The following is a 25,202-nucleotide window of genomic DNA, read 5'->3' as shown; positions in this document are numbered from 1 at the left end:
TGACGCGAAGAAGAAGTAAAGGAAAGGAAGATAAAGAAAATAAAGGGAAGGAAGATGAGGGGAGGGAAAAAAAAATGAGAGGAAGGAGTGTTGGAGAGTCGTAGAGAGAGAGAGAAAGATGTGGGGAGGGGGGGTGGGAAAGGAATGGCAGAGGAGGAGTCTCGGGGAAGGAGTTAAGTCGCTGTACAAAAACCCTCGTTTGCTCAAGTTCAAGTGGCAGTGGTTAATGGCGCAGGTTCCTCGTGGTCGCCTTGAAGCACAAATTAGTCTTCTAGAAACACGCGACTCTCGGTGACTAAAAATTAAAGTGGAATTTCCCCGACGCAAGAATGCAAGGAATATTAAAGAAGAAAATTGTCCTTCGTGGGTTAATTTGCGTTTTAGAATGTAAAGGATGAAGGATTAATGAAAGGATTCTACGCAAAACTGTCAGAGGAAGAAACAAAACTGGCCTCGTGTTTTCGTTTGTTCTCTTAAAATGAAACGAAGAAAGCTTGAAGAATAATCAGTAGAGAATAACACATGAAACTGATCTTGCTGCTTTTCATTTGTCGTCTTGAAACATAGCGAAGAAGAAAATGGGAAATAAATAATCTTTTTCATTTACCCTTAAAATAACACAGCAAAGGGAAAAAAAAGAACATATCTAACTCATGCTTTTTATTTCCTCTTAAAAAAGCAACGAGGAATAAAAACAGACGGCCAAATAATAAAAGCAACCTTCGTGCTTTTCATACACTTCAAAAAAAAAAAAAAAAAAAAAAAAAAAAAAAAGGAAAATGGCAGAGGGATTGTAACTTTTTATTCGCTCTCAGTTTGTGTAACGATGGACGCACATATTTTCAGTATTTACTCTCAAGGCTGCGGAGGTCCCACTCGTCATGGCGAGAGGCCGGGGAAGCGAGGGCCCGTCTCCTAAAGGGTTAGCAGGGCGGCACGGCGGGCGGTGTAGTGGCTTTTAGTGTTGGTGGGGCGAGTGAACCGTCCACCAGGTGCGGCTATAATGGCGGTGCGGCTCTGGATGTAATGTCGCTCCAGCACGACATTCCTCCGCCCTCCACCTCCCTCTGTGGCAGCTACAGGCGGCTCCTCGCGCCCATTACCCGCCGAATACCTCCCCTCCACAATGGCTCTCCCTTCTCCCGCCGCTCGTTCGCCTCCCGTTCCAGGTCTCGATATGTTCAGGGCAGAGTGGCGGTGCGATTCAAGTGCAGCGTGACCAAGGCTCCGTGTCCTTGTCACTGGTGAGGGTTTGGGGTTTTGAAGAAGGTTGTGGGTGTATGTTTTGTGTGTGAGGATGTTTTGAATGTTAGTGTTTATCAAAAGATGAAGATCCTGCGATTTTTCAAAGTAATTTCATATGTAAGATGGGAAAGCTGGCCAAGGCAACACAAAACAATGCCCACTTAGTTGCTGGTTCCCATGCAGAGCCAAGAGACAGTTAGCCAACAGAAAGGGATACACAAACTGTGAATGTAATGTAGATTTTTATTTAATCATTTATTTTCTTATCTCTTGGTGGCATGGCACGTTTTCATTTTCTTTGGAAGTTTTTACTTTTTCTTTTTCGTGTCTGCTTCCATTCCTGTAAATGTTATAAATCTTTTTAAGAATGTTTTCTAAGCGTAATGAGGCGTTCTTAATTCTCATTCATAATCTACTGTCTCCTCTTCGTCTTTATTTCGCGTATCACAAAAAGTTAATGCTCAAATATTAGTGAGGTATTTTGAATATTCACATGTTCGCTCTCCTGCATTTTCAGTAAACGAAATGAATGTGAAATCACTGAGTCAAAGCCTTGTTTTATTTTTATGTCTTAGCTAATCCCGTAAATAGGCCACTTAAAATAGCAGACCACAGCTTGTCTATAATAACATACCAAATACGTAGTCAGAAATGGTCAATTTCCAACAAGAGGGGGCATAAAGAACCTCTACGTTATGTGTGACAAATGACTCAAATTACCTATCATTTTCCAGGAATATTCGACTCAAAGTTCTTTGTTTCCTTTGCTTTACGTGGAAATGAAGCTGCACATGAACTACAAAGACTACGCAAGAAAAAAGAAATAGAAATGGTTCGCTTTCTTATCCTTTCCTAGAACGCTAATGAGCAGAAAATAGAGAACAATCATAATCTATGATGTAACACAGTCTGATGTAGTGTGATGTTAGGTGATCTTAAGTCAGGTTAGGTTGACCCTACACTACTGGAACACATTTTTATCATGAATTTTTGGTGTGATTAGACTATTATATTTGCATAAGGAATGGTCTATGGAGGTGAGAAGATTAATGGCCATAGTCTTCACTATTTTAATCCCTACATAAGTTTCTGAAGCTATATCAAATCGCCAGGTAGTTCGCGGAATGTATAAAAAAAAAAAAAAAAAACGCGTCATGGTACTCAAAGGGTTAAGTTAAGTTAGGTTACCCTGAAAGACTTTTAGATAAGATGAGTCAAATAGTGTTAAATTGAAAGTGCAAGAATAGGATTTGTATAGTCAGTTCAGTTGGATCAGTTCAATCGGATCCTGTAGTCCCATAAGTTAGGTTGGATTAGGTAAGATTAGGTAGGATTAGGCTAGAGGATAAAATGAAGAATAATCCTAATCAGTTCAGTTGGAAGGAAAGTGAATACCGTCCTAATTAGATCAGCTGATTGACTGCCAAAGGTGTTTCATATTCCCTAAACTCATTGACACCATAAGCGTATTAAAAAAACAAGCAGAATGGAGAGAGAGAGAGAGAGAGAGAGAGAGAGAGAGAGAGAGAGAGAGAGAGAGAGAGAGAGCAACTCACACCTCACAAAACATTTACGAAAAGAAAGAGAAAAAAAAAGAAATAAAACTTCCCATACTTGATAATCCCACGGCAAGAGAGAGAGAGAGAGAGAGAGAGAGAGAGAGAGAGAGAGAGAGAGAGAGAGAGAGAGAGAGAGATCACGATAGAGACGGCATATGTAAACACGCCACAATGAGAAGAGAGAAAGAAAGAGAGCAAGAGCGAGGCGAGAGTTGTGAGTCTAAGAGAGGGGGCGTTCGTTCGTCAATGAGGGGGAGTGAGAGCGAGTGAGAGAGAGAGTGAGGGCGAGTGAGGGGTGGGGAGGAAACAGGTCACATTAACGGTAATGGCGTGGCTGGCGGCCGGTCTGAACCACTGATTTAGGAGTTCCGTTTTCAGGATAGAGTGGTGCAAGGGAGAGGAGGAGGAGGAGGAGGAGGAGGAGGAGGAGGAGGAGGAGGAGGGAAGGGAAAATGGAGTAGATACGGGAAGGTTGAAAAATATTTAACCTGGTACCCTGAAAAATGTCCTCTGATAGTATATTGCAGTATCACATCAAGTGCAATAAACAAAGTCCATCATCCACAGCCTCTCTCTCTCTCTCTCTCTCTCTAACTTTACCACCAGAAAGAGAGAGAGAGAGAGAGAGAGAGAGAGAGAGAGAGAGAGAGAGAGAGAGAGAGAGAGTAATACACGTGCACCTCACAAAACATTCACGAAAAGAAAAAAAAAAAAAAAAATCCCATTCTTGATAATCCCACGGAAAGAGAGAGAGAGAGAGAGAGAGAGAGAGAGAGAGAGAGAGAGAGATAACATACACACACACTTTCTTCCTCCTCCTCTTTCCCTCACTACCTCCTACGGTACATATCCACATACTCTGCCACCAACCCACCCCCGACACACATACATCTTCCCCCAAACACACACACACACACACACACACACACACACACACACACACACACCACAAAAGTCACACACACACAAAAAAAAGAAAACATGACCCATACTAGTCTTTTACAACGAGGCGAGACAGCACCAGGAGGAGGAGGAGGAGGAGGAATCCCGTAATTATATCGACCGGGAGTGACAATGAAGATGTACTCTCCTACCCAACTGCTTTATGCGACAGCTAATGCCACCCTCCCAGCCGCTGCCTCCTGTAATCTGCAACACAAACAGAACTCCCGCCTCTACTGGTCCCTCTCGCCCTCCCCTTGGCCCCCTCGTCCCCTCCGTGCGGTAATGTGCTGGGCCTGGTAATAATAGCCGGACAATAACACATAACCCTGAGGTGCCGGTGGTGTGTTAGTGTGCTGTGGTGCTAAAGGGGAAGAAGGATTGGTGAAGAGGGGGTGTTTGTGGTGTGGCGCTGAGTTTTTTTGCGTGCGTGAGTGTTGGTATGTCTGAGTAGTGTGGTTGGAAAGGGATGGTTGGGAGTGTTGTGGTTATGAAGTGCTGTGGTGTTTGTGTGTGTGTTTGTGGTGTTGATGTGTTGTGGTGTTAGACGGGTGGCTAGGAAGAGTTGTGTTATTTGTGGTGTTGTTAACCCTTATAGTACTGGAACGCATTTCTACTTCGATTTTTTGGGTATGATTAAACGGTTTTATTGATATTAGGAAGGGTCTATGGAGGTCAGAAGATTAATGGCCACAGTCTTTGCTATGGTGGAGATGATATGAGTATAGATGGGGAAGCCATTAAGAGAGTTACTGCTTTCCGATATCTTGGATCGCATGTAACTATGGATGGTGAACTAGATGTAGAAATAAACCATCGGATTCAGTGTGGATGGAATTCCTGGCGAAAAATGTCAGGGGTTCTATGTGACAGAAAATTAAGTGCAAGACTGAAAGGTAAAGTTTACAAAGCAGCAGTAAGGCCTGCAATGATGTATGAAGAAGGTACATGAAAAGAAGGTTGATGTAGCAGAAATGAGAATGTTAAGATGGATGTGCGGTGTGACAAGAAAAGATAAGATCCAGAACGAGTTGATAAGAGGCACAGTGAAAGTTGCAGAGATAAGTTCAAAGATGCAAGAAAGAAGGTTATATTGGTATGGGCATGTAATGAGAAGAGATGAAAACTATGTAGGAAGAAGAGCAATGACTATGGAGGTGGAGGGAAGAAGAAGAAGAGGTAGACCGAAGCTGAGATGGAAGGACAAGCTGAGAGAAGATATGAGTGAAAAAGGACTGCTAGAAAATCAGGTGGCTGAAAAGAATATCTGGAAGAGACTAGCGAGGAACAGCGACCCCATATGAAGATGGGATATAAGCTGAGGAAGAAGAAGTCTTTGCTATCTTAATCCCTACATGAGTTTCTGAAGATGTATAAAATCATCAGAATGAAAACGGGTGAAGGTACTGAAATGGTTAAGAAGAATTGTAGTGCTTGTGTTTTTTTAATGTAAGAAAGGGAAAATTGACTAAATGCAATAAAAACGATTAAAAGAAAAAAAAAGGCCCACTTAGATGCCAGTCTCCGAACAGGACCGAGAAAGTTAGCTAAAAGAATGGAATAAATGTCTTTTCAGGTCATAGGTGGCTGGAAACACAGAAGCAGGTAGGGAGTTCCAGAGTGGCGCTGATGTGCTGGTTTGAATGTCTTAGTGTTAATGTGTTATTATGTTGTGTTACTCGAGGTTGCGATAAGAGGGAGGTGGTGATAAATGACTCGTGGTTTCTGTAACGTGAATGTGGTGTTCTTTATCCCTTTGACCGCCACCTGGTACACCTTTCCCTAGTTACCAATCACTCAGAGACATCTTTACTTGTCCTGCTGCCGCGTCCAATCTTTGAAATGTGGAAGAATTGCAAAATATATTGTTTTTCATCGCTAACTTTTTTGTAAATGTTTATAAAGACTCCACGCATCGGTTCTGGTGCTGCTGATGGTTTCGTGTTGCAGTGAAAGGGTTAGGATGACTTGTTTGTTTCTAGTGATAGAATGATGTATAAGGAAGAATGTGCAGGATAGTGAATACATGGCCACCGATTAGTTGGGACTGTTAGTTAATTGGGATCATGAAAAAAAAAAAAAAAATAGTGCCAGTAATCCATTAACAATTGTAGGGCCTGAAGTTGAGCAAATTTTCCTGTTACCGTGAGAAGCAGTAACTGGCCTGTGTTGATAGAAAATTTTGCTTTTATAAGGTAAATTAATTGAAAATGGTAGTTGTTGGCATAGAATTACTTTCATATGCACTGGTACTGTAGAAATTATGCACAAAAGCTATATAGAATAATGCATTTTAAAGCAACAATGAATAAACCAAAACATGGATAACACTCAAATAAACAGAAATATTAATGAACAATATAGATAAACGATATCATTACTGTACTAATTAAATACACCTACTTAATTAGATACCACACTTTCATGCAGTCATAAAAAATAAACCAGGCGAGTGTGACCCTAGCTATCTCTCCCTCTATCTCTCCTCAGTCCTCACCCCATTTTATCATCTACAAGTTACAATTTACAAACGTGTGTAGTACTCCAATGAAGGGAGGCATGAATGAACCCTTTATACCACCACTGCTCTCTTTAAGTCACCCATTCATATACGCGCGTCTTCTTTCCAGGATCTTGAGTAGAAAGCATCACTTGAGCTACAAATCAACTTCTCATACCTCCCTTTCAATAACAGTGACTCACGTACAAAGGTATAAACTGCAGATATAAGGAAGAACCAAGACATTTACCTTGTGCAGTGTAGCCACGACCCACAGCAATGACTTCAAGGGCGTAGGAAAGTGAATGGTCTTGGCAAGGCACCCACAAGACTGACAAAAAAGAAAACGAAGGTTAGTACTCTCACTGGGTATTGGGTAACTACAATAAAAATACGTAATCAACAACATGTACCAAGAATATAACAGATTAGTGTGTTGTAATGGCATATGTATAATCATTTTCCTTTATATACGATAGTAAAAAATATACAAAAGATTCATATTAAGGAAGGTAAATAACAGGAACCTAGGCCTTCATTATAAGAAAAGAAAGAAAAAAGAAAAGTAAAGGCAGTATAAGGTGACCTATTATCAGGGGAAAAAAATAAAGGCTCCATATTTCCATCCAGTCCCTCAGTAAACAATTCCATAGATTCTTCATTCCCAGAGAGAGAGAGAGAGAGAGAGAGAGAGACTAAATTTCACTCCAACCCATTACTCCTCCACTATTCCACTGAATCACCCTACGCTCCCACCCAAAAAAACTCATTTCCACCCACCTCTTCCACCACCACCACCACTCCACCACTACACCACCCTATCACACCTACCTCTTCCACCACCACCACCACCACCACTCCACCATTACACCACCCTATCACACCTACTTCCACCTCTTCCATCACCACCACCACCCCACCACTCTACCACCTTATCGCCTCCACCTCCACCTCTTCCACCACCACTACACCACCCTATTGCCCCTTCCCATCCACCTCTTCCACTATCACCACCACTCCACCACTACACCATCCTACCTCCCCTCCCACTCCATCTCCTCCACCACCACCACCACTCCACAACTACACCACCCTATTGCCCCTCCCCCTCCACCTTCTCCACTATCACCACCACTCCACCACCCTATCACCACCACCACCACCACCACCACTCCACCAGTCCACCAGTCCACTTCGAATCAAGCAGTAAATTTTCCATCTCCACCCTCATCACATTCATCCTAGTGTAGCGTGGCAGCCTCAACGCCCTCACCGACGCCCTCACGCCCTCACCAACGCCCTCCCGCCTGTAAATTAAAGCGCCAATACCCCGCAGGAGAGTCGGGCCCACTACGTCATCTGTTTGGCGCCCTCCAGCTCATTATAATATTGAATCCTCCAGGGCCCCATTTTTCCGCGTCCAGACCCGCCCCTCGCGCCCCCGTTATTGTTGGACTGGTCTAATCCCTTTACTAGGATTTCCATTTTGCATAATTTATAGCCCAAACTAGAGTCCCTGAAGTGTAGCCCAAGGTTTTCGAGTTTTTGGTTCTCTCTCTCTCTCTCTCTCTCTCTCTCTCTCTCTGCTATTTACTCTTTATTTTGTTTTCATTTGCTTTACTTTGAAATGTCGTTTTTTATTATCTTTTAAAAAATTTCTGTCTCAGGTTTTTTCTTTATTTCTTTCTTGTGACGTGTGTGTGTGTGTGTGTGTGTGTGTGTGTGTGTGTGTGTGTGTGTGTGTGTGTGTGTGTGTGTGTGTGTGTGTGTGTGCCATGTAAAGATAAATGTCCCAATTGTGTACCTCTCTTTCATCTCTCTCTGTTCTTGCCTTTATCATTCCATTCCATCTCCTCTTCCTTATTCGTTACTTTCTGTCCTATCCATTCCTACTGTATCTATCCCCCTTCTTCTCTCCCTCCACCACCTCCTCCTCCTCCTCTTCCTCCTCCTTCGCCTTCTCCTGTCACATATTTCTCTCCTTATACTCCCATATTTCTTTCCTCCTCCTCCTCCTACTCCTCCATCCCTCAAAGCATCGTGCCTTCCTCTTCTTCTTCCTCCTCCTCCTCCTCCTCCTCCTCCTCCCAGCATCCCATTCTTCCTCTGTCTGTCTTCTGTAACTCATCCATCTTCATCTCTCTTCTCTTCCATCCATCCTCGTCCATTCTTGGTTATTCTATTCCTCCACTATTGCTCTTCCATCTTTTCATTCGTCTCTTTCTATGTCCCACTTTCACTTCTCTTCATTTCGTCTCCTACCTCCTCTTACGGTGTTTTTTTTTTTTTTTTTTTTCATTTTATTCTCTTGTGTGTTTCCTTTTATCTTTTTTTTTTTGTCTCTCTTCTACACTTTCCATTTTTCTTAGTTTCTCTTTCCATCTTTTTTTTTTTTTTTTTTTTTTTTTTTTACATCCATTCCACTTTCTTAATCAATGCTTCATGTTCTCTTTGTATTCCCACTTTCACTTTCTTTCGTCTCCTTTACTCACTCTTATCTTTCCTCTTGCTATCTTCCATTTCTTCCCTCTCTGTCTTTTATCATTATTCTTTATTTTTCATTTTCATATTTACTTTTTTTTTTCCTGTTGTTTCTTTTCTGTATTTTGATCATCTCCATTAATTCTTATCCATTTCGTTTTTCTTTGCTTTATTTCCCCTTTCCTCCATCATCCATTTATTATTATTACTTCTTTTCATTCATCCTCTCTTTTATTCAGTTTTGTTTGTTGTCGTTTACTTTCTCACTTTGTCCCTATCACATTTCTCAATTCCTTTATCCTTTGTCCCTTTTCCCTCGCCAATTACTTTTCAACGTTCTCCCTTTATTGCTATCTCTCTCTCTCTCTCTCTCTCTCTCTCTCTCTCTCTCTCTCTCTCTCTCTCTCCTTTTCCCTCCCTTCTATCTACAAACACCCAAACTCTTTCCCTCTTTCCTTTATTTTTATTTTTTTCGCTTTCCCTTCCATGCTCCTATTCGCTCCCTCAATCTATTTTATTTCTTCCCTTCTCGTCCCCTTTCCCTTCCATTCCTTCCCCCTGTCTTTTCTCTCTCTCTCTCTCTCTCTCTCTCTCTCTCTCTCTCTCTCAACTTTTTTTTCTGTATTTCTACTGCTTTTCCCTCAAACGATACTTTTCATGTTTAAATTAATTGATGATCTTATTATAATCTTGACCCTCTCTCTCTCTCTCTCTCTCTCTCTTCGGTTTTTCTCATACTTTTTTTTAATTAACGTTTTTTCATATTTAACCCGTTCAGTACCATGACGCGTTTCCATATTCATTGTGCTTACTATTTGGTGATTCTATAAAACTTCAGAAACTCACGTGGGGGGTTAAAATAGTGAAGACTGTGGCCATTAATCTTCTGACCTCCATAGACCCTTCCTAATGTCAATAAAATGGTCTAATCGTACACAAATCTCAAAGTAAAAATGTGACTTAGTATTCAAGGGGTTAAAATCATTAGTATCTTTTATGTTGTCTTCTCTCTCTCTCTCTCTCTCTCTCTCTCTCTCTCTCTCTCTCTCTCTCTCTATGAGCCATCACGGCAGGTCGCTAAGTTACTAGTTTGAGAGAGAACAAACCAGCCCCTATAGTAGGATGTGCTTAATGGCCAAAGTTTTAATGCATTTATGACGAAAAACTCAGCAGATCTTTGAGGAGGAGGAGGAGGAGGAGGAGGAGGAGGAGGAGGAGGAGGAGGAGGAGGGAACAAACATCATAACTTAGTGGATGGTCGATGGCTGAGTCTCGCGTCCTTGATGTCGAGCGAAGAGGAAAGATTTTGTTCGGTTTCTGTCTGTGTGTCTGTGTGTTTATCTCTCTCTCTCTCTCTCTCTGACTTTACTACTCTTCATTCTAATCATGTATCTTTCATTACCAGAGAAAGAGATAGAAATTGAGATAGATAGATAGATAGATAGATAGATAGATAGATAGATAGATAGATAGATAGAGAGAGAGAGAGAGAGAGAGAGAGAGAGAGAGAGAGAGAGAGAGAGAGAGAGAGAGAGAGAGAGAGAGAAAATCCAAGTGGTTCCATTTATTTTTACTTTCACTCATCATTTTTCCCCACAATTTTTTTTCTCATTGGACGTCCAGATTGTATTTTTGTCCCTAATTAGTAAAAAGCGAATCACCGCGTGGCCAAAATCACACTGAGGAACACCAATTTACATACAACTTGGCGCCATTTGGCCTAATATCCACAAGGGAGGGGTAGAGGGGGTGGATTCTCTCTTCCTTACCCCAACCCCTTCCTCTCCTCCTCCTTCTACGTCTTTTTTTTTTTCCTTCCTTTCTTCCGCCATCTACACTTTCCTCTCTTCTTTTTTTTCTTTTATCTTTTTATCTCGTTTTTTTTCTAGTGATTTCCTTTCCTGGTTAATTTTCTGATTTTCTTGTCTGTCTTTAAAATTTCTATCAATTTTATGTTTATTTGTATTTCCTTGATGTTATTTGTTTTCGTTTTTTTTTTTTTTTTTTATGAGTGTGTGTGTATATCTCTCTCTCTCTCTCTCTCTCTCTCTCTCAGTTTATATTTATCTCCTGACAAGAACTCGAGATGAATTTGCTTGTGTGTGTAATTCACTTCGGTCGTCTGCTGGTCAACCCAGCCAGTCTTACGGAGCGAGCTCAGAGCTCATAGACCGATCTTCGGATAGGACTGAGACCACATCAACACATAACTCACACGAGGAACACACCGGGAAAGCGAGGCCACAACCCTTCGAGTTACTACATCCAGTACCTATTTACTGCTAGGTGAACAGGGGCCACACATTAAGAGGTTTGCCCATTTGCCTCGCCGCTTACCGGGACTCGAACCCGGCCTTCTCGATTGTGAGTCGAGCGTGCTAACCACTACACATTATGTGTGTGTGTGTGTGTGTGTGTGTGTGTGTGTGTGTGTGTGTGAGAGAGAGAGAGAGAGAGAGAGAGAGAGAGAGAGAGAGAGAGAGAGAGAGAGAGAGAGAGAGAGAGAGAGAGAGAGAGAGAGAGAGAGAGAGAGAGAGAGAGAGAGAGAGAGGCAAATTTCATCTTCCGGGGATACAATATGTCGGTGATAAACAAGTGCAGCTCAACTTGGCGACGCGAGATGGCGCCATAAATTGTCTTGCACGCAGCACTTACTTCGTCAATCCGTTTTCCTTCCCCGCCAACTCCAAATCCTTTACAAACGCAACCCACCGACGCCGCGCCTTCCCCGTTGCCATTATATCAAGCCGACCCGATGCTCAACACTGGGTCCTGCTCCTACTGCTAGGTGTGGGGGTCCTCAGGGGGCTCCTCAGGGTCCTACTACTTTTCCAGCACACCCCCCGACCCTCCATCCCTTCCAAATAGCATCATTACGGTTATTGTTCAAGTTGGAAAGTCGGGACCAATACATTACCTACAGATGGGTTCCCGCCTGCATGTAAATGTGACCTCTTTTTACCTTGCGCTGCAGGATTTGGATGGCGGGAAATTTGTTTGTCGATAAGACGCCGCGCGAGGGGGAAGGTTTATGCTAGAAACGGAGCTCATTATAAGCCGCCCCGAGACACAGCAGGGAAGGGAAGGGGAGAGGGAGACGCCGCCACAAAGAGACGCCGGCAAAGTGAGCCATTATTTCTGGAGACGTGCAGGGAACAGGTGAGCCGCCGAGGAGATGAGGACTGATCGCGGATGAAGAGGATTCGGACGGGGCGCTCGCTCCTCGCGGCTCCCGGGCTGCGGCGGCGCTGCGGGAAGGGGGGCTGGAGGGCACGAGGCGTCTGGTTGGATCTTGGGTTGTGGCATTGAGGGAAACTTAACGTAATCACCGGGTGCGAAATGTGATGGTTTAATGATGGATTCTGTGCCAAACAACTCCTCCAGCGTGCCCAATGTGACGTGATCGATGAACGCATTGCAAAAATACACTATAAAAATGAGAGATAACACACATGGTGACTTTACATCAATAACTTACAGCACGAATAAGACACCAAAACAACAAAAATGGGCACCTTCCACCAACAACTCACTACACACACACACACACACACACACACACACACACACACACACACACACACACACACACACACACACCTGCAGTATCCCTAAAATCCACAACGAAACATAAAACAGGCACTTTAGAAACACACCGGAGACACGAAGACCTCAACACTCTAGTCCCCAGCAGCACACGACTCCTAATAGACACCCCAGCACACCCCAGAACACCCCAGAACATCTTAAAGCACCGCACTTCCATCTCCACTGCACGGCTGGAGGGCGAGCGAGGGGCGTGATCTGATTGGACCGCTGGGCATAGTTAGGCTGCTATTGGTGGCTTGGGAGGGAAGCAGGCGATTAAGGGGTCGCTGGAGGACATGGCTGTGTAATGCCCCTCGCCCGGATATCGCCGCCCCCGAGTCGTTTAGGCAGACACAAAGTACATAGTTATAAAAGTCAGTAACCATCCTGTTGAATATGTATCAGAATTTACATAGTGACTTCTTGTTTTGGGCCGTAAAGGATGTCGCAGGGAGGAACAGTTAAGGTCTCTCTCTCTCTCTCTCTCTCTCTCTCTCTCTCTCTCTCTCTCTCTCTCTCTCTCTCTCGCCTAATGGTCGCGTGACTACTTACTGTCGGCTTCTAGTGACCGGCACACACCTTTAATTAGCGCGACACAGGTGAACATTAAACACGTAATCAGAAACGGATGTGTTACCTCTGTTTTTCTTTCGCTCTTTCTCCGTTTTCTGTGTTTTTTTTTTTTCTTTTTCCTAGGTTTTTGTGTATCTGTTTATTGAAGGTGTGGTGAAGTATTTGTTTTAGAGATGTGCATGAGTGAGAGAAGTATTGGTGTGTTGGGGAAAAAAAAAAAAAAGGAAAGGAAGAGGAGGACAATGTCGAGGCAGTAAATACGAGGAAAGAAGAAGAAGAAGAAGAAGAAGAAGAAGAAGAAGAAGAAGAAGAAGAAGAAGAAGAAGAAGAAGAAGAAGAAGAAGAAGAAGAAGAAGAAGAAGAAGAAGGAGAAGGAGAAGGAGAAGGAGGAGAAGAAGAAGAAGGAGGAGGAGAAGAAGAAGAAGAAGAAGAAGAAGAAGAAGAAGAAGAAGAAGAAGAAGAAGAAGAAGAAGAAGAAGAAGAAGAAGAAGAAGAAGATGAAGAAAACGAAGGAGAAGAAGAAGGAGAAGGAGAAGAAGAAGGAGAAGGAGAAGAAAAGAGGATGAAGAAAAAGAAGAACATTAGATCATCATCATCATCATCATCATCAACAAGTAAAAAATAAGAAGCAAGATGACAAAACAAAAAGAAAGAAAAAGATCGAAGAAAAGAAGAAAAAAAGAAGAAACAGCTACTGAGGGGAAGTGAACTCAACTCAACCCAACCCAGACGAACCCAGACCCCTGAAAAAAAAAAAAAAAAAAACACACACTATTATACGCGTACACCATCCTAAAGCAAGACAAGTAAGTATATAAGACTCTGCAGGAAGCGGCTTGAGATGGAGACACACACACACACACACACACACACACACACACACACTGTATAAAACCACCGCTAACACTATCACCTATACCACCACCACTATACCACTATACCACTGTCACCACCACGCCGCTTATCTCCCCAGCACTCCGCCACATCAACTCCAGGACAATAGCGGAGTGACAGCTGGTCATTAGCCTGGATTACGGATGATAAAATTCTGGCGGCGCGACTGCCTGACGGTTTTTAAGATCCATACGTTAAGTTGGACCAAGCGTGTAAATCTTTGCCGCCGCGAGAAAGATTGGACGCAGGGATGAAATATTTGGATCATAAGGGTATTTGGGCCTTGTGTTGTCTTGGGTTGTGGTGTTAAGAGTTAGGGAAGTCTAGGTGGGGAGCGGGAGGGATGAGGGAGATAGGGAGGGTGTAATGGGTGAGAATGTGAAGGAGGAAGTGAGGGAGAAGGAGTTGGAAATGGGGAGGAGATAGGAAAGGGAAGAGAGAGAAGGGAAGAGAGGAATGGGAGAGGAATGGGTGAGGAATGACCAAGTGGAAAAGAGGTTAAAGAGAAGGAGGGGAAAAGTAGGCGTTAGAGAATGGAGAAAGGGGGGAAAGAAGGAGTAAGAGGATAAGAATAGGAGGAGGGAGGGAAACAGTGTGACAAGGAAGAGGAAGCGGATAAAACATTAGCAAAAAAAAAAAAAAAAAAAAATAAAATAGAATAAAATAAAATAAGAAAGAAATCACTAGACAAGGAGGAAGAGGAAAGGAAAGAGGATAAAGAGGAGGAAGAGGAGAGTCGGAAAGACGATAAGAAAGAGAAAGAAGAGACACAAGCAGGAGGTAAGTAAAAAATAAAAGAGAAATTAAAGTTACACAAGAAGGCGGAGGAGGAGGAGGAGGAGGAAAAGAAGTAAGGAGGAGGAGAAGAAGAAGAAGAAGAAGAAGAAGAAGAAGAAGAAGATGATGAGGAAGAAGAAGATGAAGAAGAGGAAGAAGAAGAAGAAGAAGAAGAAGAAGAAGAAGAAGAAGAAGAAGAAGAAGACGAAGACGAAGAAGAAGAAGAAGAAGAAGAAGAAGAAGAAGAAGAAGATGATGATGATGAGGAAGAAGAAAAGAAGAAGAAAAAGACGAAGAAGAAGAAGAAGAAGAAGAAGAAGAAGAAGAAGAAGAAGAAGAAGAGGATGGAGAAGACGATGAAACACACACACACACACACACACACACACACACACACACACACACACACACACACACACACACACAAGCAGCAGCAGCAGCAGAAGGCACAGAGGCAAGGGAGTGAGTGAGAGAGGCCCTCTGTGTACCCTGCATGGCGAGGCAAGGCGAGGCGAGGCGGCGGTGCGTTGAGTGCTCGCGGCAGTACGTTATCCCTTTAACTAGATGTAGAAAAATCGTCCACTTGAGGTCTGCGCCTGTGGCCGGGGAGACCCTCTCAGACCCGGCTACTCACCTCATTATTTTTGCCTTATTATCAGCCGGAGAGGCAAAAAAACAGGGGCAGGAGAGCGGCTCGCATTGGCGTCAGACTCCTGCATCTTCGTTAGTGATTATAATCCTGGCGGCCTCTTCTTGCAGGAAATGGAGCTTACCAACTAAGAGGGTAATGCTCTCTCTCGCCCCGAGCCAACCTGGGCCTTGGGGCGGGGCGGGGTGCGGGTGAGAGCGGCGTGACAGCGTGCGGGAGTGCGGAAGAGTGTTGGGGCGGGTGCGGGAGGAGAGTTGTGGGTATTTTCTCCGGAAAGCTGCTGGAGGAAGACGTGGGAGTGAGGGCTGGAGTGAGAGTTGGTGTGGCGGAGCGCTCCCTGGGGCACCCTCGGCCACGTCCCCACCTGCCGCTGCCACCACAGCCACCTTGATGGAGCACTGCCACCTCCCACCCCTTTCCCGGACCCCAGCCCGCCACTCTGTGAAAGGGGGCGGGGCGGGGTACAGGAAGAGAGGGAAGGAAATGAGAATGGGAGAGAGGAGAGGAAAGGAGAGAGGAGATGACTGTCAACCTCTTGTACTGTGTGTGTGTGTGTGTGTGTGTGTGTGTGTGTGTGTGTGTGTGTGTGTGTGTGTGTGTGTGTGTGTGTGTGTTCTTATATATAAATGAATAAATTAATAGATAAATAAATAAAACAGAACAAATAAACAAACAAATTCATAAATAAAGATAAATAAGTAAATTGATAAAAATAGATCATGTATAAATAAATACATATAATTAAACATACGTAGATTAAACAAACAAATACGCAAATATGTGTGTGTGTGTGTGTGTGTGTGTGTGTGTGTGTGTGTGTGTGTGTGTGTGTGCATGTGAGTACAGCCTTTTCTATACGAGAGTTCGTGCTCAAAGATGTTCGTAGCTAATTTTATGTATTTCTGCACCAGGGTCCGCGTGATTACATTCGCTGCGTCCTGTGTACACGCCTGCAATAATTTATGCGTGGTGTGTGCGAGCGGCGTTCAGCCTACCTGTTGAGTCTGCCTCGTGTGCCTGACTACCCATGTGTGCCTAATTAAATGAAGGCACAGCTCTAGCCCTTCGCTACCTGAGCACTGAGCAGCATCCAATAGCTGTGCTCTTCATTATATTGCATCACTCCGCCGCACACTCCCAGGAACCCTCGCCCATGCTGTGTTGGTGTTAAATGTAAGCCGTGCAACACAATACGAGACGCCAGAAATGTGCTGAGAGCGGAGCGCGAGCGATTATTAGCTATTATGCCTCCCAGCAAAGCGCACACACACACACACACACACACACACACACACACACACACACACACACACACACACACACACACACACACACACAGGCGAGGCAGGGTTGATCAGGATGAGGTAGGGCGCGAGGTAGGGTTGGTCAAGGCGGGAGTCAAGGCTAATGAACAACTTCTTTAAACTTTTATTCTGGTACTCATCGGCAGCTGGCAGCCTCGGTGACGTGTGTGGCAGGCAGAGCGGAGGCAGCTGGCGCACTGCAGACCACTACTGGGAAGCAGCTGCGCCATCTGCAATATGCAACCATTGCAATCTGTGTAAACTTTGGGTGATCGGCGCAGAATCTCCGTACGACCTTGCATCCGCGAGATCAATAAACGAAATACGAAAAATCGCAAGCTTTACTGGCCAGGTAAGTATGTCATCCGTCAGGGGAGGCATGTGTCCCCCCAGTCCCGCAGCGGTGACAGTACATCACCAATACTTCCTGATTATTCGTTGAAGCGAGTTTCTACGACTGTGTAAAATGTGTGTCTGTCCGCCATCTTTTCTTGGATTCCATGACGATTGTGATCGGTGCGGCCACGGAGCTGCCAGAGGTACAATGACGCCGGCAGGGGAGCGATCCCCAGTCGCCCTCCACGCCGAGCTGCGCCGCCCAGCAACACACCAGGGTCCGCTCCGCCGCGACTCCTGCCCCATGGAGGCGAGGCAAAGTGGAGAGGCCCGGGCATGGGTGTCGTCAGGAGGGGATAAACCCTGGCTGGCGAGTGCTGGGAGTGGTGCTAGCGCCGCCCTCGGTCACAGTCGTAACCATGATTGGGAGAGCGGGGAGAGGGACGTGTCACTCTCCCGCGCTGCCCCCGAGCCCCCCGCCCCCTGCCCCCGCCTCCTCCCCGCTCTCCTTGCAGGCCTCGCTCTTACTATGGGATCGATGGTTACCCGTGAGTTCAACAATTAGGCTGCTTGTCCACCTGTAATTATGCGAGCGTGTGCACCTGACGGCACGGGGAGCAGCATTCGCTATTCTAGTTCTCGCCCCGGAGTAAAAATAACTCGCCGACGTTAGAGGCTGAATTCCTTTGTTCTGACGGAGGTGGTGTTTGCCTCTAGGGTGCTGCTCCGTCCCTGAGGCTGATATGGAGACCTACGCAGGGCTTGGGAGGATGTGGTGCAGGTGTGAGGAAGAGAAATGAGACAGGCTTGGTTTATTTTCTTGCCTCACATCCCAACCTTACTTTCTCTCTATCACTCTCTTTCTTGGGTGGCAGAAAACGTCAACACCCGCCAGCCACTCTCTCTCTCTCTCTCTCTCTCTCTCTCTCTCTCTCTCTCTCTCTCTCTCTCCTCGGACTCTCTTTCCTGCTTGCACTGCTCCCCGTCAACTGTTTTAATCGATGTAATGTGCAATGCGAGGGATGACTGCGAGGGGAGGCCGGCGTGCCCCTGACCACCTGCTGCAGCGTTGTCAAGACGACCTTCTGGGTAAATCCTAAGTATATTGAGGAAAAAAGAAAAAAAAACTTTAGAGCAGGAAGCAAGGAAGCAGGAAGGAGAGAGAGAGAGAGGAGGAGGAAGGAGAGGAGGTGGAGGAGGAGTAGGAGTGATTTAACATGGTACAGTGGTGATGTGCCTAGTGATGTGATTGACAGGTGTAGTGTGGTGTGGGTTGTGAGGTGAGGTGTGATTGTGGATTTGTTATAAGTGTTAGTTTGTTTTATTAGATTTATAGTGTGTGTGATGTTATGGAGAGGTTATATGTTTCTCTCTCTCTCTCTCTCTCTCTCTCTCTATCTATCTGTGTGTGTGTGTGTGTGTGTGTGTGTGTGTGTGTGTGTGTGTGTGTGTGTGTGTGTGTGTGTGTGTGTGTGTGTGTGTGTGTGAGCGCGCGTGAGTGTGGGCGTGTGTCTTAAGTAGGTATTCAGGTATTCTAAACCCAAAGGATAAAATAAAAATATTCACGTTCTCTTCCACACACACACACACACACACACACACACACTAGTCCACTAATTATGAACTCCTCACAGCTCAGGCCATAGTAGTTCATTGGCTGCCGAGGACACACTTCCCGTTTGCAGGCCAATAAAAAGAACTGAGCCTAGTGGATAAGAGGGAGGGAGAGGGGAAGGGGCAAGGGGGGAAGGGAAGCGGGAACGGGGAAGGGGAAAGGGGGGAAGGGGAGGGGCGCCCTGTTGCCTCACAAAGATCACCTGTGGAGGGACAACGCCGCCGGGCTGACGAGCGGCACTCTGAGCGTCTTTCTGGCGGCATTCATTAACAGTGGCGACAAAGAGACCAGAGGAGAAGGACCAACTCTCGAGGGAAGTGGCCTCCTCCACGGCACTCCTGCAGCCGCGCCTGAGCCTCTTACGGGTGCCAGTGTTTGGGTTGGAGGAAACAAGGATCCTCATGCGGCCATAACGACACTCATCGCTGTGAGGCTCCCGCTGTGGCTGTCGCGTCCCAAAAGCCAAGACCAGTGAGGAGGACGCCCGCCCCACTAACGAGAGCCGGGACCCTCTCCTTCCCCGGCCGCGACAGCCACCCCGCCCATTGGTGCGTCCACAGGGGCGTGAGTGTACCAGAAGGACCCCGGCAGGAGGAGAACCAGCCAATAGGAGAGCAAGAAGAGTGTGGCGCAGAAAATGTGATCACGGCACGTGCCATCCGGTCAGGCCAGCCGCACTCTGTTACCCACGCCACCCACCGCCCGCCCGCCCGCCTGCCCGCCCGCCCGACTTCACAAAGGAAGAAAAATATGTCAATGATTACGGTGCCGGCAGTCTAGTCCAACAGACCCGATGTTCCCTGAAGATTTTTCAGGCAAACATACATTTACATACAGTTGGAGAGAGAGAGAGAGAGAGAGAGAGAGAGAGAGAGAGAGAGAGAGAGAGAGAGAGAGAGCAAAGAGAAAGTCAAGGAAAGTCAAGGACAGTCGCCGCTATATTCCATTCTGCTCTTACTTTCATACTTGCAAGAGAATATCCTTTGCAAATTCTCAAGACGCCCCCTCTCCCTCCCCACCTCTCCCTCCCCGCTAATCTCCGTCAGGTTCATGGTGGAGGATTCTTTAAAGTTTCTTGTGTAGCAGATGTACTGGAGAAGCCTGGCGCCGTCAGCTTATTGGCTCTCACAGTGCCAGCCCGTGTAACGATCTCCGACCCTTGTTGAGTATTATTGTCGTGGGGCCTTGGACAAGGGCGGTGGCCTGCCGGTGGCGGCGGAGACGGACGGCGGGAAGAGTTACATGCAGCTGGGAGGTCATGAAATCGTGGGAACTTTGCAATAATTGGGCAGAAATCGTGCAAACACAGAATCTGGAGATCATATGGAAATGAAGACGTTTGTATTTGGGTCCTCCGCCTGCGTCGTCGCCGCCAACATTGAGGCGCCCGCCGCTGCCAGCCGCGCAACAATCTTTCGCTCTCTTTCTGTCTATTTCCTCTCCCGCTGTGAACATCCTACGCTTCTGCTTCATATCGCACGTATAGCAAAGCCGGTCACGTTGACTGTCGCTGGAGATAAAGACAGACGGCTGGGAATGACAGTCGCCATCATCAAAGGGCTTCAGGAGAGGAGGGGGTGCGGGAGCCAAAGGACGAGACCAGCTGGTTGGCGACAGCTGGCAGCGGGAAACAGTGATGCTGCACCGGGACTGCCATCCACAAACCGCTTTATCTCGCCTTTTTGCTGCCTCTACCTAAAAGAGCTTCTTTCTCTGCCAACTTTTCCCCGATGAATGGGAGCTGACGGCCAGGAGAGCCACGACCCACGGGCCTCGCCTCTCGCTGCGAGTTATGGCAGACTCACTCTCTGCGTCCCCTCACTCCGCGGTAATAAAGGGGAGAGAGACACTCCTTCACCACATTCACATTGTTTCTTTACTATTTCCCCAACACCTTGAGTCATCACGTCACCCTCACCACTCTCACCACCACAAGCACATCATCCACTCCACCTGGACACCACCACTGAAGCAGCACAGCCCAGGCCTTTCCCAACACACATACACACGCACACACGCACACACACACACACACACACACACACACACACACACACACACACACACACACACACACAGAGCCGCTCCTACGCGGACACCGAACAACACTCGCTCAAACAAAGCAGCTTTAAGTGCCATAACAGACCAGCAGCCGCTCTAAGAACACGCCATAAAACACGCCACCTCCACTCACACACACACACACACACACACACACACACACACACACACACACACACACACACACACACAGGCAAGCTAGACATAATGGTGATATAAGCGTCACTTCTTGCATCGCCTTCAGCGTCGCCGTCAGAAGGAGGAGGAGGAGGAGGAGGAACCATGCTGGCCACACAGGGAGAGGCACTAAGTCTTCCCAGCAGTTACGTGACGCCCGAGGACGAGTCTTATAGCCTGTGTGCTCGGCCTTGCGTTTATATTATGCTGAATCTCCGTAAATAGTTCCCAGCTTCCTCTCCTAACGTGTGTGTGTGTGTGTGTGTGTGTGTGTGTGTGTGTGTGTGTGTGTGTGGGGAGCCAGTTTCGTGTGTGTGTGTGTGTGTGTGTGTGTGTGTGTGTGTGTGTGTGTGTGTGTGTGTGTGTGTGTGTGTGTGTGTGTGTGTGTGTGTGTGTGTGTGTGTGTGTGTGTGTGTGTGTGTGTGTGTTTCAGACAGAATAAAAAGGACTCGATATAAATGTCAGTATACATAGGAAGTTATAGAGAACGAAACAATGAGAGAGAGAGAGAGAGAGAGAGAGAGAGAGAGAGAGAGAGAGAGAGAGAGAGAGAGAGAGAGAGAGAGAGAGAGAGAGAGAGAGAGAGAGAGAGAGAGAGAGAGAGAGAGAGAGAGAGAGAGAGAGAGAGAGAGAGAGAGAGAGAGAGAGAGAGAGAGAGAGAGAGAGAGAGAGAGAGAGAGAGAGAGAGAGAGAGAGAGAGAGAGAGATGGGAGTCTGCAAGGATAAGGGGGGAGTAGGAAGGAGCGCAGGAGGAGGAGGAGGAGGAGGAGGAGGAGGAGGAGGACGGCCGTCGCCTCAGAGCGCCCCGGTGTCGAGGCCATAAAATCAATGAAGGAATCGGGACGTTGCCATGCACCCTTCTCCTCCCGCTACACTTGTTCCCACGGATACACCCACACACTACACCCCACAAACACTAAACCCACTACACCTATACCCACTTGACCCACACCTACACCAATGAGACCCACACCTACACCCACATCTATATACTGGCTACACCCACACACAAGACCACTACACCCACAAACACTAAACCCACTACACCTATACTTGACCCACACCTACACACACATCTATAGTCAATACACCCATACAAATGATCACTACACCCACATCCACACACACTACACCCACAAACACTAAACCCACTATACATACATCTTCTAGACCCACACACCCACACACACACACACACACACAAACACACCCACACACACTACAACTACACTAAACTCGCTACATTCACACTCACACACAACCTATACTCTCACTCTTACTCGCTACACTCAGGCAAACGCACACCCACGCTCACACTTACGTACACCCACTCTTGTCTTGCGTCAACACTTAATTAACCCCGAGAAGAATCCCTACCTGTGTCCTTTCTTCACCTTTAGTATCCTTCATATATACAGTCGTCCCAAGAAATAACGTCACGAGGATCAGTGATATTCATGTAAAAAAAAGAAAAAAAAGAAAAAAAAAAGAAAATTATATATGGATTCATGATTTTACTTCTATCATTAGTTCCTTAAAAAATAATAAATAAATAAAAAAAAAACATAAAGGCCAGCGGGTATGATTGGTGGGAGTAAGCTTGTGTTCTGAAACCCTTTGCTCTCTCACCATCACTGCTTTGTAAAGGGTTTAGTTGAAGATACTCGTGTTTTTAAGGATATTCTTATTGTTCTGGTGATGGACTGGAAATATTTATAGCTTATTAAAAGGAATAACTCTTTGAAAACCATGCTAGTCTTCTCTGCGGCCATGGAAAATTGTCGTGGTGAGAGCAAAATACTTCTGAATACTGGTTTACGAGCTAAAGGACATAGGAGCATAAGGAAGGCTGCAGGAGGTCATGAGGCTTACACGCGGCACTTATTAACCCTCTCATTGCGCCAAACAATAATTAATACCACTAGGATATGTGATTAAGATCTTTATAAGCATGTGCGAGAAGAAAATGAAAAGAAAAAGAGTTTGCCATTTTGTTTTCAGAGTTGCAAGTGAATGAGGAAAGGGTTAAGTTATATACCACTGTTTTCCTCTATCTGAAGTTATTTTGTAAGATACGATGTAACTTTCTAAATCCCGCGCACAGCTTCTATAGTGGACTGGATGGTGTTCAGACAGTGAACCACCATACAAACCGCTTCATAATTGCTAACATGCATATTGTTTGTGTCTTTACTTTCGTGTTAGTTCATCAAATATCAATGTCATTCCAATTCATCGCCAAGCATCCATACCCATACCGATCTATACCATCAAGATAACATTTTATCCACTAATTAAAGTATACTTATAAATACACTCAAATAATTTACTTACACCCACGTACACCTTTACTTGCCAAACAGCTATGTGCAGTATAATTCAAAGTGATTACTATTTCATGGGGAGTGGGAAAAGACGGGAGTTTAAAAGAATCCATCACTTGCATTCAAATATACAGGTCAATCAATATCCTATCTTAAAAGTGCTCTGAATACTTCCCATCTTTATCGTCACACAACCACAGACAAATGGTAGGAGAGGATGAAAGATTATGAGAGAAAAAAATATCATTGTCCACACACACACACACACACACACACACACACACACACACACGACAGAAAACTGGACAAATAACATCTTTCTATTTACTTACCAATTTTTCGATCCACTAGCTCGTATATATTTTGATCTATCTCTCCATTCATTCATCGATCCATCTATCCATCCGTCATTCATTCAATCATTCAATCCATCTAGCTATCGGTCTATCTATCTATCTATTTGTATTTCAAACGATCTATTAATCTGACTTATTTCTAATCTCTTATTTTCCTCACGAGATCATCTGCTCCACTTCCTTACTGCTCTCTTTTCTCCTTCCCTCGTTCCTTCCCCTGTGAGTCTGTCCACCCCTCAAGGCGCCCACGCATCACAAAGAGGCGTTTAATACTGTACCTCACGTGAATGACCCAGTGCACACAAATACATACACACACGAGACCTCTACACACACACACACACACACACGCCCGGTAGCTCAGTGGTTAGAGCGCTGGCTTCACAAGCCAGAGGACCGGGGTTCGATTCCCCGGCCGAGTGGAGATATTTGGGTGTGTCTCCTTTGACGTGTAGCCCCTGTTCACCTAGCAGTGAGTAGGTACGGGATGTAAATCGAGTTGTGACCTTGTTGTCCCGGTGTGGTGTGTGCCTGGTCTCAGGCCTATCCGAAGATCGGAAATAATGAGCTCTGAGCTCGTTCCTTAGGTTAAGGTCTGGCTGTCTCGTCAGAGACTGCAGCAGATCAAACAGTGAAACACACACACACACACAAAAAAAAAAAAAAAAAGATAAACAACAATTAAAAAAGGGAAACCACAACAACAACAACAACGATAACACAAACACCAATAGCTGATATGAACCTTTTCAGCGACATTACCGATAACAACTGTGGCTGTGGCTGTGGTTGTGGCTGTGGCGGCGACGGCGGCGGTGGCAGCGGTGGCGGCGGTGGCGGCACTCAAAGCTACAGAAAACGGAATACATTGGGAGGAAGGGATGGAGGGAAGGGGAGGGAGGGATGGAGGTAAGGGAGGTAAAGGAGGGAAGGAAAGGAGGAAGCAAAGGGAGGGACTACTGAGCATTGCCGGCAACAACACCAGCAGGATGGGGAGAGAGAGAGAGAGAGAGAGAGAGAGAGAGAGAGAGAGAGAGAGAGAGACCACAGAAGAAGCAACAACAAGAAAGGATCGATGTGGCGTCACCATGCAACCGCCTCCATCTCTCTCTCTCTCTCTCTCTCTCTCTCTCTCTCTCTCGAAGACGCTGCAGCAAGGAAAGACGTCGACCTCTTCCTCCTCCTCCTCCTCCTCCTCCTCCTCCTCCTCCTCCTCTCGCTTCCTTGCTCCTTTATCTTCCCAGCATTGTTCTTTTTTCCCCTTTCTTTTCTATCTCTCTATCTATCTTCTCTTTCTCTTTCTCCGTCTTCCCACTCTCTTCTCTTTCTCCAGCAAACAATCGGCGTCTTCGGGAGCAAGTTTAAGTTTATTTCAAGTTGGACTCCATTGAATCTTTCGCTCCTGGATTCAAAAAGTGAGGGAAACTTGCTCTCCATCCTTCCTTCCTTCCTCCTTTTGTTGTCTGCTATGTGTACGTAGGTTATGAATGAACTGTATATAACGCTGGGGGAGTGGGATGAATGAAGTACACACACACACACACACACACACACACACACACACACACACACACACACACACACACATACATACACACACACAAGCACTCACGAGCAGGCATACAAATTGACATCCATACGCCCTCACATTTTCTGTATATTAGTGGTACATATTAGTGTTTTTTTTTATGTATATTTCCTAACAAATAATTAGTAGGAATGCTATAATGCTCTCTCTCTCTCTCTCTCTCTCTCTCTCTCTCTCTACGCTTTATCCACTCCTACACACATGCATCCATTATTCACCATTAAAAGTATAAA

General features: G+C 45.7%; 1 long non-coding RNA gene across 1 annotated transcript in view; it reads right to left on the bottom strand.

Annotated features, from left to right (window-relative positions):
* The window catches only part of LOC123499084, a 58,509-nt gene that overhangs the window by 16,926 nt on the left and 16,381 nt on the right, over positions 1-25,202 (bottom strand). Inside the window, exon 2 of the long non-coding RNA XR_006672879.1 lies at positions 6,497-6,577. This is a non-coding gene — a long non-coding RNA (uncharacterized LOC123499084). The remainder of the gene's footprint in view (positions 1-6,496; positions 6,578-25,202) is intronic.

This window comes from Portunus trituberculatus, chromosome 49 (assembly GCF_017591435.1).
Source record: "Portunus trituberculatus isolate SZX2019 chromosome 49, ASM1759143v1, whole genome shotgun sequence".
Lineage (NCBI taxonomy): Eukaryota > Metazoa > Arthropoda > Malacostraca > Decapoda > Portunidae > Portunus > Portunus trituberculatus.
This window is presented reverse-complemented; position numbering and strand designations above follow the sequence as displayed.